Here is a 20,900-nt window from a genome sequence, read left to right as displayed (position 1 = left end):
ATTTGAATGAAAGCTCTTTTCCCAGTAGATTGACAGGAGTATCAGAATTGAGCAAAAAAGGGTGTAAATCTTCAGCTGGTTGAAGAGCTAATGGAACTGGTTGAGAGTGGATCAGTGTTTGTTCCTGATGGGTAATTCCCTCTACTTTTGAGATTTTAGTACTCTGGATCAGGGTTTTTGTAAACAGGTAGGGTTAATAGCTGGTAGTGTAACTCCCGTGTCAATTAAAATTACCAAGGTTCTCTGTTAATACCTAAGTAGTTTCTCCTTGAACGTTATGATCCTCCACAGTAAAAGTCCCTCTTTTGTCCCTGGAGCCCCTTGATTCTGAACCAGATTGTAAGTTGTTTTTTTTTTTTTAAAGGGGGTTATGTCAATCTTTTGTTTGTTTTTAAACTTATAACATTGGTTTTTCTAATGGCCAAGATTTTTTTTTTTAAACAATAGGGGCCAATACCTGCCTTTGTGTCATTGTAAGGTTTAGCTTTTTTTTTTTTCAACTGGGAGATTGTAACTGTTGCAGCTGAAGGGCCATTAATTTATTAGCCTTAGAAACCTGTTCAGCTTCAAGCATCTAGGAAGTTGGTTAGCTTGACAATAGGAGCTGTCTCCCAGTCTAATGAATGTCACTTTACTAAGGCTGAGATCTCAGGTTTAAGACCAGGTAAGAAGACAACATTGAAATTGCTGGAGGTACCAAGCATGGTCGAATTCAGTCCAGAGAGTGTTCAGAAAACTTCTGGAGCTGCTGAGGCTGATAATCATAAAAGCTTTCATCTTAATTTTGTTTACAAGAGTGAATTTTAGTCCAATCAAATAGTGGAGGAAAGGCCTTTGGGATAGCCTATAGCAGTTTTTTACTCACAGCCCAAGAGTCTTCCAGCAGCTTGGTGGCCACTGTATCAGTATTATGGCTAAACTGTCCTTGGGGTCTTTCCATTTTGCCTGTTCTAGTTATAATTGGGCTTCTCCTGGGCCAATAATCATATGAACAAACTGATACAAGTCAGGGATTCCAGGCTGGTGGGATTCAACAGGGATTTTAAATTCTTCAGAAAATTTGTAGAGGTCCTTGTGGAGTTTAGAAAAATTTTCACAATACTACATAATTCTGAGCATGCCCACGGGGCAAAAGTGATACTACAGGAATCTTTGGCATCACTATTAGGGCATGTTTTAAAGGATGTTTTAGGCAAGGCTTTATTTGCTTTTTTTTTTTTTTATTTAGGGGAAAAGGTAAGTTCAGATAAAGTGTTATCAGAGAACTAGGAAGACAAAGAAGGGTATAAAGAGGTAGCAGCTGGCAAGGGAGAAGAAGGAATGGGGCAAAATTTGACATTGTAAATCTTTATGATCCTTCATTAATTTAGACAGTATCATGTAGGTAAGCAATTTTACTGTCTTGGTGTCCTTTAGAGACCTCAATATACTAATCAAAATAGGCATCCCACTCGGGCTATTTAATTCGGAGCTTCAGTTCTCTTACTGTGTAAAAAAGTTAACTTAGGGAGATCAGAAGAACCTCAAAGTAGCCACTGATTTTCCAAACCGTATCTAGTGAGGTTATGCCAGACAGGCAAGAACATTCAAGTTAAGGGGACCATAATGCTTGTTTATGTACTGAGCAGGAATACCAGAAGGTGGCTCCAAATCTCATTTAGACATGACAGTGTCCATTTTATGACAGTAACAACAAACAAACTTTTATTGCAAAAGCTAAGACAAATTTACAATAAAACGTGAAGAGCTATCAGTGCAAGGATTATGGAGCTTGGATATGAGAGGCCTTTTTTTTAATTTAAACTTAAATGATTCCTGAGAGTTTGTGGAAGTGAAGAGCTCAAAGCAGCTCAGTAGGTACCACGCCCATGTCCAGATCATCAAAGATATTGGGTCTTCAACATCCTGCTTTTGACACCAGAAATGTCAAAAGATGAAAATCTCATACTCTGTTAGGAATGAAAGAAAATGAATTTTATTGAGGCATAATACAGAATGAGCTGGGCAGCACTAAGTAAAAATACAAAGCACTCCACTGTTCAAGTGGAGAGAGGGGTCTATATACATAAAGAATAAAGGAAAGGTAGGGAGTTTATGATCGATTATAGATAATATCAGCTTCAGCTTGAAGTCTTTTGAAATGTAAATATCAGCCACTTGGCTAGGAAGGAGTTACCACTTAGGTGAGTGGCGCCAGCTGGTTCGGTTATATATAATTGCAGTCATGAACACATTTTTCCCGGGAACAAATTGTTCACATCTTGACACATTCTTCCCATGGACAAATGGTTTACGTTCTGACCTTTTGCTTCCTGGGAATGCATGTTGGTCCCGTCATTCTTATGTCTGACACGAGTGCCTCCTGTTTGAAACTTTTCCATTTACAGTTTGCTGAATCTGGCAACCCTGCATGGGGAAGAAAGTCACTTGGAACAGAGATTGTGAAATCTACATTTTAGGACATTTAGGATACAAGGAAATATAGACCTGGGAAGAGAGCATGAAACCCCTGCAGTATATCACCCTGGCAAGAATTCTCCAGCATTTTTTCTTTTCAAAACACGTGCCAAAGTAATTTCCTAGATTGGGGTAATGAATTTCAGATCTTTTAATACCTTGTACTGTAATTAGCTGGATAATAATCTGTAATTAGTCAGGGAAAGTGAGCCCATGTATAAATTATTAGTGTTATAAACTGTACTCTTTCAGTGGAAGGACTTTTGGCTTTTTCTAATCAGCTATGGCATTCAGAATTCTCTGATGAGTATTTGGCACTGTCTACTGGGCCAGTAACTTCCTGCCCGCACCATTCACCTGGACCCTTCTAACTTTTTTGGAATGACCTGGCAGGTGATGCTGGATCTGCCATGTCAGTAGATGGCACAGAGCCCAGACCAGGCATACAGAAAGCCACGTGAGTTCTGTGAAGCAGAAGGCCGGGTCGATGCTTCTATAATAGTTAGGAATGTAGGGATATGTGGTCTGGATATTGGGAACCAGTCAGATAGAAAGTGGGGGATACTGTATATGAAGGGCCCTCTAACACAAATCATCTCCCATGAATATTTCCAATGGGATGAGGTTTTTATACATAGCACCTCCATTCAGATATGGCAGTTGTCAAACTGAAGTAAGAAAAGTTTATCGTTTGAGCTCACTTTTTTTTTCTCCCCAATAATTTTCTCATTTTTATAATGCCCTTTGCTTAATTGCTAACAGTGTACTGCATAATCACTCTCTGAAGAATTTGGGTTTTAAAAGAGGAAGTCTGGAAAGGATTTTTTTTTTTTTTTTTAGTCTTAATCTAAGAAACAAGCCTCTTAACAGTGAAATTTCAAACACTATGGAGACCGGGGGAGGGGGGAGATATTCTAGGAGGTGGGGACTTTCTGGTGTTCCTTGGTTCATTCTTATGGATAATTGATGTAAGGCAAGTCATGTCTCTCTCTTGGGGCTGAAATATGGAGAGGGCCCTGTGTGGTTACAAACTGTCTCAGCACTTGCACCCTTGAACTGCCATAACAGTGAATTCATGACCCCTCTGACTGAGGGGTCAGACATCCAAGAGTCTGAGAATATTTCAGATGTCTTCTAACAGACTTTCATATGTTCACTGTTACAGAGTTTCTGTTTTTGCATTAAACTTGAGAGGTGAAAATAATCACAGTAATGCTTATATTTATTGAGTACAAGGTGTGTGTTAAGTATCTTATTATTTCATTTTAATCCTAACAGTGTCCCAGTAAAAATATTATTGGACTTATTTTACGTTTTAGCAGACTGAGATTCATTGTGGTTAAGTGATGCTCAAAGTTAGTGAGTGGTGGAGTAAAAACTTGAACCCATATCTGCTCACATACAATTTCATTTGTGAACTCTCATCATTACATTCTTCTGTAGTGATACCTGGCAAAGAACCTGCCACTGTTTAAATTTTATGAAAACATTATCTTGCCCAAATTTTTACATTTTGAAAGTTAGAAAGCTGAGGCCAGGGTATCTAATTCCCTTAACCAGTTAAGGACAAGTCTGGAATTAGAATCTATCTTTCTTATCAATACTATTTCAGTTTAACTGCTGCGTGACTGTCTGCACCATGCTCCAGTTACACATAGATTAGATTTGCCTATCTCTGAAAGGGGTTCTCACACCAGTGTTACTGTCTTTGTGATCTATGAAGGTTTGGGAATCAGGTCTGCCTAGTTGTCTTTTTATATACTCTAGTTCCATATCAGGAACAGTGAGAAACTTGATGGTGTTCTTTAGAAGGTTTAGATGGAAGAGACGTAAAGGTATCCTTCAGCTAACACATACACAATCAGAAAGCAAAGCATTAACAGTAGAACAAACAAAAACAACTCCTCTACATATCAATGTCTAATTGTTGACAGATGAGCTGTTGTTGTTGTGTACCATCAAGTCGATTCCAACACATAGTGGCACTATGGGTCAGGGTAGAACTGCTTCTTAGGGTTTCCTAGGCTGTAATCTTTACAGGAGCAGATCGCCAGGTGTTTTCTCCCATGGAGCCACTGGTGGGTTCAAACCTCTGCCCTTTTGGTTAGCAGCCAAGCACTTAACCATTGTACCTCCAGGACTCTTTGATAGATCAGTTAGTTGAATAGAAATACAAACAAATTTTGAGAGCCATAGTTCTGATATTTGCTAATAATTTTTCTTGCGTACAACCTGATTTCACTTGGGCCTTGGGTTTATGTTGATATGTATTAACTGGTGATATTTTCACAAGTGTAATCTAAACTAGAACACACAACTGTTAGGACAAGCAAGCTGACAATTTTTCTGCTTTGAAGGCTGTATCAGGCACTGTTACTTATGACCCAGAGTCCCATTTGCCATTTCCAAACTTTAACATGAATTCTGAAATAGGAAGCATTCTCATTGATTGATACCAACAAATAGTTAATGAGTTCCTGCTATAGCTTGCACGTTGATTAGGAGCTAAGGGAAATATAAAATGCAGTCTCATTCTCAAATGTATTTATAATCCCACCCACTGCCGTCGAGTCGATTCTGACTCATAGCGACCCTATAGGACAGAGTAGAGCTGCCCCGTAGAGTTTCCACAGAGCACCTGGTGGATTTGAACTGCCGACCTCTTCGTTAGCAGCCGTAGCACTTCACTTAACCACTATGCCACCAGGGTTTCCGTACTTATAGGGAAATACACCTGAAAATCTATACAATAGAATGAAAGACCAAGTAAGTGACAAATGAGTGGCGTGCATGGTAAGATCAGAAGAGAGAGGTCACTTTGAGCTGGTATGGGCAGGGGAGGATAAAATAGAAAATGAGCTGAATCTGAAGTTCATTTAGAATATTCAGGTGACACTTGGACATATTCACAGAAGTCTGAAGGACAGGTGTGGAATTCAGGTGTGGAGAAAAGGTCAGAAACTGACAAAGCAGACTCTAAGAAGGCTGTGGTCACTTTGTTTCTCATGAGAAATAGAAAAGGATGTAGTTCATTTATTCTTTCAACATACTTTTGTTGAGTACCTACTATGTATAGGGAATTCATTGGTGAGCAAAAACAGATATATCCTGTTGGAGATATTGGGAGAACCCATGTGCCTTCTTGTTTTCCGCACATACCTAAGGATCTATTATCTAGATTCTAGGTAATGAGGGCTTGAAAATGTGAACTTCCTAGAAACAGAAGAAAGCAGATGGAGAATAGTTGGTACTTTTGGACAGAGAAAGGTCAAGAGATTGTCAAAAACACCTGTATTACTATTATTACATTAAAAGCAAGTCTGACACTTGTTAGGTGCCATCAAGTCAGTTCTGACCCGTAGCGACCCTATGCACAACAGAATGAAATATTGCCCAGTCCTGTGCCATCCTCGCAATTGTTTTGCTTGAGCCCATTGTTGCACCCACAGTGTCAAATCGATCTTATCGAGGATCTTGTTCTGTTTTGCTGACCCTATACTTTCCCAAGCATGATGTCCATCTCCAGGGACTGATTCCTCCTGATAACATGTCCAAAGTACTTCTAAGACAGATTTGTTCATTCTTTTGCCAGTTCATGGTATATTCAATATTCTTTGCCAACGCCACAATTTAAAGGCGTCAGTTCCTCTTCGGTCTTCCTTATTCATTGTGCAGTTTTCGCATCCATATGAGACAACTGAAAACACCATGGCTTGGGCCAGGCTCACCTTAGTCTTCAAGGTGACATCTTTGCTTTGTAATACTTTAAAGAGGTCTTCTGCAGCAGATTTGCCCAATGCGTCTTTTGATTTCTTGACTGCTGCTTCCATGGGTGTTGATGTGAATCCAGGTAAAATGAAATCCTCAAGAAAGTCAATCTTTTTCTCTGTTTATCATGATGTTGTTTGGCCAGTTGTGAGGATTTTTGCTTTCCTTATGTTGAGGTGTAATGCATACTGAAGGCCGTGGTCTTTGATCTTCATCAGTAAGTACTTTAAGCCCTCTTCACTTTCCGTAAGCAAAGTTGTGTCATCTGCATGATGCAGGTTGCTAATGAATCTTCCTCCAATTCTGATTCCCTGTTCTTCTTCATGTCGTACCGCTTCTTGTATTATTTGCTCAGCATACAGATTGAATAAGTCTGGTGAAAGGATACAAACCTTTCCTGACTTTAAACTGCACAGTGTTTCCTTGTTATGTTTGAATGACTGCCTCTTGATCTATGTGCAGGTTCCTCATGAGCACAATTATGTCTTCTGGGATTCCCATTCTTTGCAATGTTATCCATAATTTGTTATATCCACACAGTTGAATGCCTTTGCATAGTCAATAAAACATAGGTAAACATTTTTCTGGTATTCTGTGCTTTCAGCCAGGATCCATCTGACATCAGCTCTGATATCCCTGGTTCCACATTCTCTTCTGAATTGGGCTTGAACTTCTGGCATTTCCCTGTTGATATACTGCTGTAGCCACTTTTGAATGATCTTCAGCAAAATTTTACTTCGTGTGATATTAACGATATTGTTTGGTAATTTCTACATTTGGTTGGTTCACGTTTCTTGGGAATAGGCATAAATATGGATCTGTTCCAGTGGGTTGGCCAGTTAGCTGCCTTCCAAATTTCTTGGCATAGATGAGTGAGCACTTCCAGCACTGCATCAGTTTGTTGAAACATCTCAATTGGCATTTCGTCAATTCCTGGAGCCTTGTTTTTTTGCAATGCCTTCAGTGCAGCTTGGGCTTCTTCTTTGAGTACCATTGATTCTTGATCATATGCTACCTCCTGAAATGGTTGAATGTCTACCAATCCTTTTTGCTACAATGGCTTTGTGTATTCCTTCCATTTTTTGGTGCTTCCTGCTTTGTTTACTACTTTTTTGTAGAACCCTTCAATATTGCACCTCAAGGGTTGAATTTTTTCTTCAGTTCTCTCGACTTGAGAAATGCTGAGCATGTTCTTCCTTTTTGGTTTTCTATCACCAGCTCTTTACACATGTCATTATCATATTTTACTTTGTCTTCTTGAGCTACCCTTTGAAATCTTGTGTTCAGTTGTTTTACTTCATCATTTCTTCCATTGGCTTTCACTACTTGCAGTTCAAGAGCAAGTTTTGGACTCTCTTCTGATGTCCATTTTGGTCTTTCCTGTCTTTTTAATGACCTTTTGCTTTCTTCATGTATGATATCCTTGATGTCATTCCACAACTCTCTTGGTCTTCGGTCATTGGTATTCAACGTGTCAAATCTTTTCTTAAGATGGTCTCTAAATTCTGGTGGGATATACTCCAGGTTGTACTTTAACTCTTGTAGACTTGTTCTAATTTTCTTCGTTTGTTTTGAACTTGCATATGAGCTATTGATGGTCTGTTCCACAGTTGGCCCCTGGCCTTGTTCTGACTGATAATATTGAGCTTTTCCATCTTCTCTTTCCACAGATGTAGTCAATTTTATTCCTGTGTATTCTATCTCACAAAGTCAACATGCATAGTTGCCATTTATGTTGTTGAAAAAAGGTATTTGCAATGAAGAAGTCATTGGTCTTGCAAAATTCTATCATGTGATCTCTGGCATGGTTTCTGTCAGCAAGGTCATATTTCTAACAACTGATCCTTCTTTGTTTCATCTTGTGCATGCCAATCACCAGTAATTATCAATGCATCCTGATGGCATGTTTGATCAATTTCAGACTGCAGAAGTTGGTAAAAATCCTCAATTTCTTCATCTTGGGCCTTTGATACTTAGTCTAACACTGATCATGCATAAATGGAGTCTCACTAGGTAAGCAAGTGGACACATTATACGAAGGTAGATAATTTCATCATTCCTTAGCATCCAGACTTTTTTTTTCTTTCATGGATTAAGACCATATACATGTGCACACACTCACCAACCCACACCCCCTCCCCCCCCCACACAGCAGTATGTCCATGATCCATTTCTTTCTATCCTAGTCCTATTTCACTTTCCCTCTACTTCTAACCCCCGTTCTCATTCATGCCTTCTCTAAGAAATAAAATTCAAGAGACTTTTAAGTTCCCCGTATTATAAACACACCTGGATATTTTCAGATTCTCCACATTTTGTTCTACTGTAATTTCAAGCTGTCACTTTTCTTTCCTGAATCTGGGCAGTACTGTGCCCTCAATATTTGTGCCTTCCTGACTTCCAGCTAGAGAACTGGTCTGCTGTAACAGTAACTGTGTATTTATGCATAAGGGTTGAAGCTGGAACCCATTGTGTGTGCTATCAGGGGAATTCACAGAACAGTTACTGTGGGGAAGTGATTGTTCACAGTTTGGTAGAAAACAGTCTAGTTGACTTGTGTGCACTGCAAGATAATTTAGCTCTGAAATATAAGGAATAATAACTGAGTCATTTCTTGAGAACCTGTATAAGTGAATACCACAGCCACAGCAGCTGACTATATTTGAGTTTAGAAAATGCTATTGGGAGCAGTTTTTAACCTCTGAGAAGCAGTTATATAAGCCTTGTAAATGTGCTGTTTTCCTTTTTGCTCTACAGATGGACAGAACCCATCACTCCTTTCACCTGAACTGTTCAGGGTTTGGGAGGGATTCTCTCAGACACTCAGCCCACTCCTCTGCTGCTCTTATGGCTAATGCAGTTCATGGTGGAGGGATGTGTTTTTGAGCTAATCCATAGTAAAGGAGTAAAGTTAGTCACTAGCAGGCTGAAAAAATAATCTCTCTAGAAAAAGTTTTTTTTTTTTCCCCCTGTGGTAAACATATCATTTGTCATGGATTATGCTTAAATTGTTTTAATAATAAAACATTTTGACCTTTGAAAAATTTCCAACACCTTTTTCCAGAGAGTTTATGTACTTTATATAGGAAATTAATCCCATTGCTGTCTAGTCAATTCCAACTCATAGCGACTTTATAGGGATGAAAAATTTAATGCCGGCTTTGTCTCTAATGACCTTTGTGTCTCTTGTCAAGCCTCTTTGGTGACAGTGATGGGCATGGGGGTCAGTTTCCTTATCTGTATGTAGCTTTCGGGGTATAATTGGCTGATCTTGAGCATAGATTGGGTTCCAGTAGCCAAAGCCCATCTTCCACTTGGCCTATTCACATGAAATGATTCTTCTCAGGCAGGAAAGAGAGGAAGCACATTTTTGTAAAGGTGCAAGGGTAGAACAAGAAAAGATTAAGATAATTAAGGGGTAATGTTCTGATCACCTCCTGTTCACTTTATTGGTGAAAAGAATCTTCCATCCTAAATGGTATGAGATGGCTCAACACACAACATCTGGTGCTGGGCAGATGTGATTGACAGCAGTTCATTAGTCACATATCACATACCTGGGGAGGACACAGCATGTAATGCAGAGCCATACTCGAGTTGTATCTGGGAGCAAAGTGAACCAGCAGTGTCTGTATGGGAGGCAGACTTGTGGTAACAAGAGGGTGGGGTGCCTCCTGTTTGTACAGGAGGATGTGATTGGCTTCTTTGAATCATTTCATGGGCTGACAGGGAACTGAAGTCTGTTAGGTTGAGGACCAGATGGAGTACAGCTAGTTTTGCTGATAGGAGAAGTAGCTAGATGGGAAGCCTTTCCTGCTGGGTGGGTGGCGGCATATCTAGTGAGAAAAAGGGAACTCACAGGCCTTTGGGGCCCTATAAGGCTCAAAGATATCAAGGTAGGTCTTGAAATTTTAAGTTTTATATTACAGGCAAATAATTTGGATTGATTTTGAGCCCCTACAGCAGTGTTATTAGCAATAACATCAGAAGCTAAAGAAACAGTTTTTGTGAGTATTGGTGAGTCACTTTGTATGGGCAAAGCTGTTTCAGGACTCAGTTGGTAAAATAGAGTCCAGAAGTGGAAAGAGTGCTATTCTCTTCCATCAGCCTCATGGAGAAGTTAATAAATGAAGAGAATTCAGATTAAAGCATTTTCAGATTTGAGGAGGTTGACTGCTCTTTGGGGGAGGTACCTGTGAACGGTTCTTGAGCCTATAATTTGGATGCTGAATATCCAAAAAGACAACCTTTTTTTAGAGAAAAAGGGCAGACAATGTCAGCTCTGGATAGACTCCTTGGCTGTAATATACCTCTCCCACAGTCCCAAGCTTTGGCATGCCATAAATAAATAATTTTTATGGCAGAGAAATGTTGAGGAAACTTGAATAGCCTCTTGCAGAAACAATGACATTATAAAACTAAAGATTTTCTTGGAGAGACCTCTTTTAGCCTTAAGGGAAGACCTTTGAACTTTGGCTGTAACATGTCGCTGCTCTGGCAGGGTGTTGTTGGACAGCTTGCATGGCTTTTCACTGAAGTTTGTCCATCTGCTATGGTAGGCAGTGGCTGCATTGTTATAATGGAGAGCTTAGGCATACTTAACAGTTACTCAGAAATATAGCACACAGTAGAACCATGCAGGTTAAGTTTTTTAAGTCTGACCAAACGGTAAGGAATAGACTGTCTTTACCTACGTGTGATTCTTGCAGAAAGCCATTTATCACTCCACAGATGGGTAGTTAACCATTTTGTTAATAATCAGCAGAGCAGTAGCAGTGCTCACATTGCAGAAATCAAGACCAGAAAACAAGCATCTAGATCATTTCTGGGCGTAGTGCATTTCAGGTCCTATGGTGTTGATTACTATTGTTTCACAACTTTAATGCTGGAGGAAGGAGACTAAAACCGCTCAAGTGCATATTACCCTCCTTTCTAGGCCCTAGACAGTTTCTTTCTCTTTTCAAACACCCTCTGTTCATGGACTGGATCCTGGGAAATTGATTCCATCTCTTCCCCAGCTCCTTGATGATAATAGTCTTTTATCTGAGCATTCGGCAAGTGATTGTAATGACCCAGTTTGTTGTAATATCGTGTGCATGACTGTACTGTGTATTGTTACACTGCATTAGGCTATAGTGATGGCTTTATTTGCGCACAAGGGACATTTTCTGGAATGTCTGCTGTGTAATTTGAGGATATTACTATGCTGCATATGGACTTGCCTCAAGAACTGCAGTTTAAAAAAATTACACTAAAATATAATAACTCTGAAGTGGAATGATGCAGCAGCGAACCTTGCTTTCTTTTACTTCCAAACGTGGACCCATAAGAATTGTTCAGAGACACCAAACATACAGAGTGCAGGGAAAACCAAGTTTTATTGAACACGATTTCTTTTGGTGAATGCAGGTCAAACCAACCGTCTTAACCCCATCTGATCGGATTGAAAAGGCCCTCCTGTCCTTTAGTGTATATTCTAGCTGTCCGATGGTATATGTGAGTAAAAGGCACAGACTGAGATTGTCTTGACACAGTTTCAAGAGTTCCCAGTGTATCGGCAAGGGCAATAATCATTTGGTATAAAATCCTTCAACTGCTGTATGTTCAGGGAGACTCATTTCATGCTTTTTCTTCTTATGTATCCTTTCTTTTTTTGGACCAGCCTCAGAAGAATGATTTGATAGCTGGCTGATTAGTTACAGGATTCAGGTTGCAGACTTCAGTTGTTTATTGGTGACCTCTGGGTTCGAGTAACCAGCATCTTCACATTTTTCTTGAAAGACGTCAGTCAGTGGGGATTGTTGTTCTTGTTTCTGTCTCCACCCCCCGCCGCCGGGCCCATCAATGTGGCATGGGTAAGGACATCACATGGAGAACTCTGGGAAAAATAAAAAGCAATAGGGTTTTCAGTGCTTTAGGCAAATAGCACACAAAGACATGCAAATGGGCTTTGGGGTTTTAGTCCTGAAGCCTAGGAATAGTTGTAATTTGTCCTGGAACATACTTCTCACCAGCCGTGGCTTCATTCCAGCGGTCCATTCTGCACTGCGGGCCTGAGTACTCCTGGGCTTTGGCTATCGTATTCCTGTGTATTCACCCTCTCATTCCTCCTGCTGTTTATTTCTGGGTTACTGAAGTTAGAGGTTTTATGGACTGTCTTGGGTCCTGTCTGGGTGAAGCTGGAAAACTTGGGACATCAGCTGAGTTCTGCCCAGAGAGAAGTGAGATTTGCCAGGGAACTTGGCTTTGGGTAGACCTGGTGTCTTAGGTACACTACCTATGTCTGGACATGTGCTGATGAGGGAGGAGGGAGATTTTACCCCGGGATGTGAGGGTGGTAATGGGCAGAAGTATTGTTGGGAAGAAAGATGAGATTTATATCCTTATATAGTAAAACTACCAAAAAAACCCATTGCTGTCGAGTCAATTCTGACTCATAGGGACCCTACAGGACAGACTAGAACTGTCCCACAGTTTCCAAGAAGCACCTGGTGGATTTGAACTGCCAGCCTTTTGGTTAGCAGCTACAGCACTTAACCACTTCGCCACCAGGGTTTCCATGGCAAAACTAGGAAATGGAAATTATCATTGGGCTCCTGCTACAGGTAGGCCCACCGCCATTTGGCTGACCTAAATCAGAGGAGAATTCTGAACCAGCATCTTGAGGCTGTGACAGTTCTTTGCTTATTCACTTGCTTACTCATTCTTTTAACCATTCATCCATCATTCATTAATCATTTGTCCATCATTCATTAAGGAAACATTTATTTAACATGTATACATCAGGGCTTGAACTGGTTTCTTTTGATACAGAAAAAAAAAGCCACAAGTTCCCTCTCTCCAATTCTAATAAGAGAGACAGAAGAGACTGGTGATTATAGCCTAGTGTGGTGTTGTGCTAAAGGTAAGCATAGTACTGTGTGAAGACACAGAGGAGGAGCATCCCTTATAGCCTTGGAAGGAGGACTCAGCTGAGTCTTTGTCGATGAGGATGGGTGCCTTGTGAAGAAGGAGGAGACAGGCCTTCTTCCATCTTCAGACTGGCTGGTGGAGGCCTGGTATCATCTGAGTGTTCATGAACTGACCTGCCAACTTTGAATCCATATTTTTCCTCTGGATGATTGTTTAATTCTCAGGAAAGTACGTGAGAGCTACTGCTTATATGATCTCAGGGAAGGCTGATATATGTGTGTGCTGTATGGATAAAGACCTTCTCTGTGACTGCTGTTTTTTTTTTTAATGAAATTCATAACAAGCTTTATAATGAAATAATTCTGGTTAAAAATATCCCCACAAGGAAGTTGGAACCCTCATCCATGGCCAATGGGACTATAAAATGGTACAGCCACTGTAGAAAATTTTGGAGGTTGCTCAGAAAGTTAAAAATAGTTTCCACATGACCTAGCAATTCCACTCCTAGGTGGTATACCCAAAAGAAGTGAAAACAGGAACATACATGTACACTAATGTTCATTGCAGTACTGTTCACAGTAGCCAGAGGGTGGAAACAATTTATATGTCCCTCAGCGGATGAATGATAAACAAAATGTGGTACATACATACAATGTAATAATGCTTAGCCATAAAGAGAAATGAAGTCCTGGTACATGCTACAACATGAATGAACCTTAAAAAAACATTATTCTGAGTGAAATTAGTCACAATAAGACAAAGATTGTATGATTCCACTTACATGAAATATCTAGAATAGGCAAATGTATACCAAAACCAGACCAAACCCACTGCCGTTGAGTCAGTTCCAACTCATAGCAACCTTACAGGACAGAGTAGAACTGCCCCATAGGGTTTCCAAGACTGTAAATCTTTATAGAAAACCCTGGTGGTGTAGTGGTTAAGTGCTATGGCTGCTAACTAAAAGGTCAGCAGTTTGAATCCACTGGGTGCTCCTTGAAAACTCTATGGGGGCAGTTGTACCCTGTCCTGTAGGGTCACTATGAGTCAGAATTGATGGCAAACTTTTTTTTTCTTTATTAGGTTTCAGTCTTTACAGAAGTAGACTGCCGTATCTTTCTCCCATAGAGCAGCTGGTGGGTTAAACAGCCGACCTTTCGGTTAGTAGCCAAGCACTTTAACCACTGTGCTGTCAGGGCTCCCTGGAAAATATATGAAGTCCAAAATTTATTAGGGTTACCACAGGTGAAGGGGGGGGAGGCATTGATTACGGGATGCTCAGATTCTGTTAAACCAAAACCAAAAAAAGCCAAACCTGTTGTTGTCAAGTTGATTCCAACTCACAGCAACCCTATAGGACAGAGTAGAACTGCCCCATACGGTTTCCAAGGTGCGGCTGATGGATTCGAACTGCCAACCTTTTTGTTAGCAGCCGAGCTCTTAACCACTGTGTCACTAGGGCACCAAGATTTTGTTAAGAATGATGGAAATTTTTGGAAACGGATAGTGGTGATGGTTGTAGCACAACATGAAGAATGTAATTAATTTGTCTGTATATAAATATTGAAATGGCAAATATTTTGTTATGTATGTACTTTCCACAATAAAAAAAAAAACACCTACCAATGTATATATAAGAATTTATATATAAGAATAGTCTTGGGGATTTTCCTCTAAGATTTGTATTCAAACTGAGATATCTGAGGTCAGCAGATGAGTGTTTACAAAGGTGTTTGAAAGGGAACTCTTAAAGAAATGCTCTAACAAAATGAGTCAAACTTACCACCCTGGTGCTGTTCCTTGAAGAGCAGGCCCAGCTTTGATCCTTTCAGATGGAACCGACAGTGATTCACAACCTACAGTGTCTTATCATTTATCTTGCTCCCCCAGTATACCATTCTTTCTTTTGCCCAGCCATAAGCTTGTTTTTTCATTTCTCGCTTTTTCAAGATGACTGAGAGGGCTGGAGATATTACTTAAACCGCAAACAACAGATGCTGTATCTGACTGAGAAATTGCCAAAGGTAAGAGAGGCCCTTTTCCAATATCACATGAAGGTGTCTGGGTATTTTTTCCTCTCCTTTCTGAAGCGGGGGGCGGGGGGGAAGGGAGGCCGGGAGGTGTAAACACTGCTAGCTCCCATCAAACCCAGCATCCCAAGAGAGCTATACTCCTCCTAAGCCTGAAGCTTGTTTCTCAGCAAGGTTTTATGGCGAACACTGAGTGACAAGAGGTGGAGGCGGGGTAATTAGTACCCTAATTGGTGCCTGCTTTGAAAATGCAGAGGTTTTTCCAAAGGTAATTAACTTCCTCAGATATCTGGCATATTCTGAGACAAGAGGAAACTCTCCAGATCAGAGAAATCTTTTTTTAATGTGCTGGGGCAGGGGATGATGTGCACTGGTGGTGGTTCGGAGAAGGGAATTGAATCAATAGAAAGGGAACTTTGAGCGTACATGGTGATTGAACCCATGACTTTGATCCCATTCCTACCAAACTCAAGCAACTCACATTCTTGAGGAGTTGGAGGCAGGGATGGTAAAGAGACATCGTGTGAAGTATGCACAATGATATCAAACAGATCTGGATTTTCTATCTAGGTCACCTACTCAAGGGCTGTGTGGCTTTAGACAAGTTGCTTAACCTCTCTGATTATCTGTTCCCTCATATAAAATGGAGATAATTTCAGGATGAAAATTAAAGATTACTTTATTAAAATTAGGGTAGAAAGGGGTTGCACAAAAATGGTTAGTACAGTGCCTGGCGAAAGTATACCTGAAATAATAGAAAAATTCAGCTGGTAGGTAAGATATGTAGGTAAGATAGGACTTGAAGCAGAGACAGGTATCTGCACTTGATCTCTAGAACAATGGCGACCTTCTAGTGCAATTAATTACACAATTGAACTTCCCTACTTCAAAGTCAATAATAGTAGGAATAACAATAACAAATTCGGGTTATGGTAGGATTCTGATGTAATTAAGTGGCATAGCTAGAGTCCCAGCAATTCTCAAATGCTGTCCTGACATTTACTGCACCCCCACCCCCACATCCCACCAGAGGTGTGAGTTTGAAGCCTAATTAGCGCTACCTTTTTTGAAGGCTTGCACCTGAAATCCTCATATTGGCAACATGAAGGACATTGTTAGAAACATGGGGAAGCTGGTCTTCAGAGGAGACCCTGGAGTTAACTTCCGCACCCAGTGGTACCCCTGGAGGTAGTAGAAAAGCAACAGAGAGAAACAGCAGGGCTGGCTCTCTGGGCAGTATATTTACCCATCATGGTGCATACTGGGGAGGATAGGCCACAATGCTTAGGGTGATGCCCATACCTTAGGAAAATGCGGCCCAAGTATATACCCTGCAACTCCTTTACCACTGGAGGAAGAGGGACGAGGTGAGAAGATGAAAAGCTTCTCTCCCCTCATCTATAACAGTGGCAGCTAACATTTACTGACTACCCACAGGCAGGTCTGTTTGGCTCAAATCTCATGTTACTAACCTTCCTGTTAAAAAAAAAAAACAAAAAAACCATTGCCTTCTAGTGGATTCAGACTCATAGCAACAGGATATAGGACAGCATAGAACTGACCCCATAGGATTTCCAACACAGGCACATGAGGCCCTGTAGAATGCACTAGTGTGCGTAGTTAAGGCAAAGTAGATTCAGCTACAGCATTAAACCAAAACCAAACTTTGTTGCCATTGAGTCAGTTCCAAGTCATAGCAACCCTATAGGACAGAGTAGAAGTGCCCCATAAGTTTTCCAAGGAGCACCTGGTGGATTTGAACTGCCAACCTTTTGGTTAGCGGCTGTAGCTCTTAACCACCAGGGTTTCCAGTCATTAGGTGCTTCTAATTATATACTCAGGATTGTAGAAAACACCCTCATTATCTACATCCTTCCTATCTTGGGGGACATACAGGAAAGGCAGGCTGCATCACAGCAGGTGCCCTTGTTTTGCTCTGGGGCCTGTGATTCTTTTCTGTATACCTTCTGAGGAAGCCTGACAACTTAATGGACGGGTTTTATAAATAGGAAAACCCCACCCTAATATTAACCTGTTCTTACTACTATCATTTCAGCAAAAATGCAGTTTTGTTCAAAGAATGTTTATTAAGTAATTTCTATGTGCCTAGTGGGAGCATATTCTGGGAGTTCCTGGGTAGTTAAGATGGTTAATGTGCTCAGCTGCTAACTGAAGGGTTGGAAGTTTGAGCCCAGCCAGAAGCATCTTGAAAGAGAGGCCTGGCAATCTGCTACTGAAAATCAGCCATTGAAAACCCTGCAGAGCACAGCACAGTTTTACTCTGATGTGTGTAGGGTTGCTTGAGTGGGACTCAACTTGACTGTAACAAGTTTCCACTGAGCATATTCTAGATGTTTTGGAGAATTAAAAAAAAAAAAGTCACAGAACTTTGTTTTTTCTTTAAGAAGATTCTAATTTACTGGGCATATCTGTCATTCATGAAAAAAAAAGAAACTGAAAGAGTTAATTAAATGTAGAAAAAAAGAAAAAGTGGGAGAATAAGCATATTAGGAGATCAGTCCTTAACCACAGTACTATCACAGTCAGTTGTGAGATTTGTTTCAGGCAATTGATTATCAATAATAGCTGAAGACAGAAAATTTGTGAATGGTTTATTTTTCATATGAATTAGGATGGATTTAATATAATCCCTTTTGTTTGCATGTGATATGATTTCTTGAAGGAGAGTAAATGGGATTAAAGCTGAAAGCTGTTGCCGTTCAGTCAATTCTGACTCATAGCGACCCTATAGGACAGAGTAGAACAGCCCTGTAGAGTTTCCAAGGAGTGCCTGGTGGATTCAAACTGCTGACCTTTTGGTTAGCAGCCATAGAACTTCACTACTGTGCCACCAGGGTTTCCAAATGGGATTAACAAGCTGCAGTTACAATCAGTACTGCTTAGTGAGCAGCCTTGGTGGTGCAGTGGTTAAGCTCTGCCTGCTAACCAAAAAGTTGGTGGTTTGAACTCACTGGCTCCTCTGCTCCACAGAAGAAATATGTCACAGGTCTGCTTCTATAAATATTGTAACCTTGGTAACCCCACTGGACAGTTCTTCTTTGTTCTGTGGGGTCACTATTACTCAGAATTGACTTGACTGCAATGAGTTTATTTATTTATTTTACTGCTTTGTGGTTAGGTATTTGAGCCTTAGAGTCAGGCAACCTGAACTCAAATCCCGGTTTCCCTACCCCTGAGACTCCTAGTTGTGTTATGAAGATGCAAGGAGATAATCTGTGTGTGGTCACGCTTACCTTGCATGTAGTAACCGCGAGATAAATGTCAGCTAGTGTCATTATTAACTGTAGACACCCTGGGTACAGAGCTGTTCTAAGAGACCAGAAATGGGGCATATAATGTTGGCTGGAGTTAAGAAGGAAGGCCAGTGACCAGGATCAGTGCAGGGAATGGAGCAAGGTTAGAAAAGGAGTTGATTCCACTTTTGTCTGAATCTGCCCCAGCTGCACATCATTCCAGCCTCAAGACTCCACCTGACTTCCTGCTTTTTCCCAGTACGGGTGGTCCTCCACTTACAACAGGGTTCCGTTCCAACTACCCCGTTTTAAGTCAGTTCTGACTTAGGTTGAATACCTGAGGTTTTTTTGTTTGTTTGTTTTTAGTTTTCATTATCATTGCCTTTAATTACCAGTATCTTTATAAATTCGATCTTTATTTGTCTTTGAGGGTGGGAAACATTACATATAAATTTACAGATATATTTTAATAATACATATGTAAAAAATATACAAATCATAAAAATTTACTACGATGAAGAAGAGTTGAATGGCTTTGACGTTTTGTCATTTGTAGTAATAATTCCACTTATGGAAGGTTCTGGATCATCTGGGTTATCCTTGGGAATGGGGATGGAGTTTCTACTCGGAAAATTAGTGAGAATTGTCTGTATGGTCCTTTTCTTTTTTTTCTTCATATACTTCTCAGTAACATCTCACTGCTTCTCGAATCTGCCTATCAACTTTAGCAAAGCGATCAGCATTTGGGCCATGTTTTCAAGCAACTGAAGCCTCTGAATTAATTTAGAAAGAACTTCAGCTAATCCTTTCACTAGAAAATTTTTGACAACTTTTCCCCTTTCTCTTTCTCATTATTCTTTCATCTTCAGCATTTCTTTCCTCTTCAAAATCCAGTAAGTCCTGATCTGTCAGTTCCCCTTCTTTGTGGTCTATAAGCTGTTCCACACTGGCAGTATCAAGTTGTAAGTTCAGCATTCTTGCCATGTGGATGATTTTTTCACTGATCACTTAAATCATATTATCCTGATCAAATGTAGTCCATAGGTACTTTGAAGATAGTAATTGTCCCTGGATCCACAGGCTGAATCACAGCGGTCATATTGGGAAGTAGATGCACGACTTTCATACCTTGATTTAGATCATGTGCAGAAGGAGGCTGTCCTGGGGCATTAGGAAGCAGCAGCAGAATCTCGAATGTTCTTCAAGGCAGTAGGCATGACCTTCTGGGATGAAACAATTTAAAAACCAGTTTTCAAATTGTCATCCAGATCTTGGAGTTATACCTGTAGTAGACTGGCAGTTTATTTTATCACTGTTTTTGAATGCTCATAGTTTTTCAGACTAAAAAACAAGGAAAACTTTTAATTTAAATCTAGCAGCATTTCATCCAAGCAGCAGTGTGGCTCTGTCTTTAAATGCCTTGAAATCAGGCATCGACTTTGCCTCTTTGTAATATAGGTCTGTTGTGGCATCTGTGTCCAAAACAAGCCTGTTTAGTCCATGTTCAGAATCTGCTCTGGTAGGTATTCTTCATCTTGTATTATCTTGTCCAACTTATCATTGAATTTTTTGGCAGCTTGAACATCGGCACTTCCTGCTTCTCTAGTTATATGCATTTTATTTAAACCAAATCTCTCTTTAAAGCAATGAAACCAGCCCCTGCTCACATTAAAGTACTCACAGTAGTCTCCTTGGTGTTCCTTTAGGTGTTCAAAAAGGCTGCATACTTTCATTTGAATCATCTGTACACTCATAGGAATTCTCTTCTGGATTTAGTCTTCTATCCAGATCATCAAGAGCTTCTCCATCTCATGGATTGGTTCTTGCCTCTTCTTTGTTAAAATTGTTGATTTTATACCAATTGCTCATTTAACTGTTGTCAGGCACGTGGACAGTTCAGTTGTCATATGTCCTTCGAGTTGAACACTGCCCAACTTTCTACCCTTTACGACTCCTGACACTGACAATGACTTCGTTGTAGGCCAGGCCATAGCCTGCTATATGGCAGTGTTTTGAGCAGTAAATCATAAAATTGAACATCTGTGAGTGAACATCTGAGAATGATAACATCAGCAGATTACGTGCTGCAACATTGTATGTAGTTCATATTATTAATGATAAGATGTAGGAAAAAAAATTCATAAGTGCGATTTGTCATAACTAAAATATGGCATCAGTCGAGGGCTACCTGTACTGACAAGCCTGTCTTATACTTCTGTAAGGTGTCCTTGGAGTTTAGTTTGATCTTCATGTGATCTTCATCAGATTGTTTGGCTTTGAGAAGATATCTGTGTAATGTTCAACAATTATTTCTTCATGTACATTCCATTGGTCTTGATGTTTCATGGATTTACATTTCATATGTTAGGAAAAAGAACAGCACCGATGCCCAAGAGGAGTAGACGACATCACCAAGCCAGTCTGCCACTTGATTCTCTGTCACAGACTTCTGTTGCTGATTCCAATCATGACAATTAGC

At 40.3% G+C, this 20,900-nt stretch overlaps 1 protein-coding gene across 1 annotated transcript in view; it reads left to right on the top strand.

Moving 5' to 3' along the window:
- Positions 1-20,900, top strand: part of DDX10 (DEAD-box helicase 10) — a 714,899-nt gene that overhangs the window by 678,919 nt on the left and 15,080 nt on the right. Inside the window, exon 22 of the transcript XR_007518135.1 lies at positions 15,088-15,161. The gene's annotated coding sequence lies outside the window, so the exon portion shown is untranslated. The remainder of the gene's footprint in view (positions 1-15,087; positions 15,162-20,900) is intronic.

The sequence above is a fragment of the Elephas maximus genome, chromosome 7 (genome assembly GCF_024166365.1).
Source record: "Elephas maximus indicus isolate mEleMax1 chromosome 7, mEleMax1 primary haplotype, whole genome shotgun sequence".
In the NCBI taxonomy this organism is placed as follows: Eukaryota; Metazoa; Chordata; class Mammalia; order Proboscidea; family Elephantidae; genus Elephas; species Elephas maximus.
The sequence above is the reverse complement of the archived record's forward strand: the minus strand, read 5'-3'. Positions and strand labels throughout refer to the sequence as shown.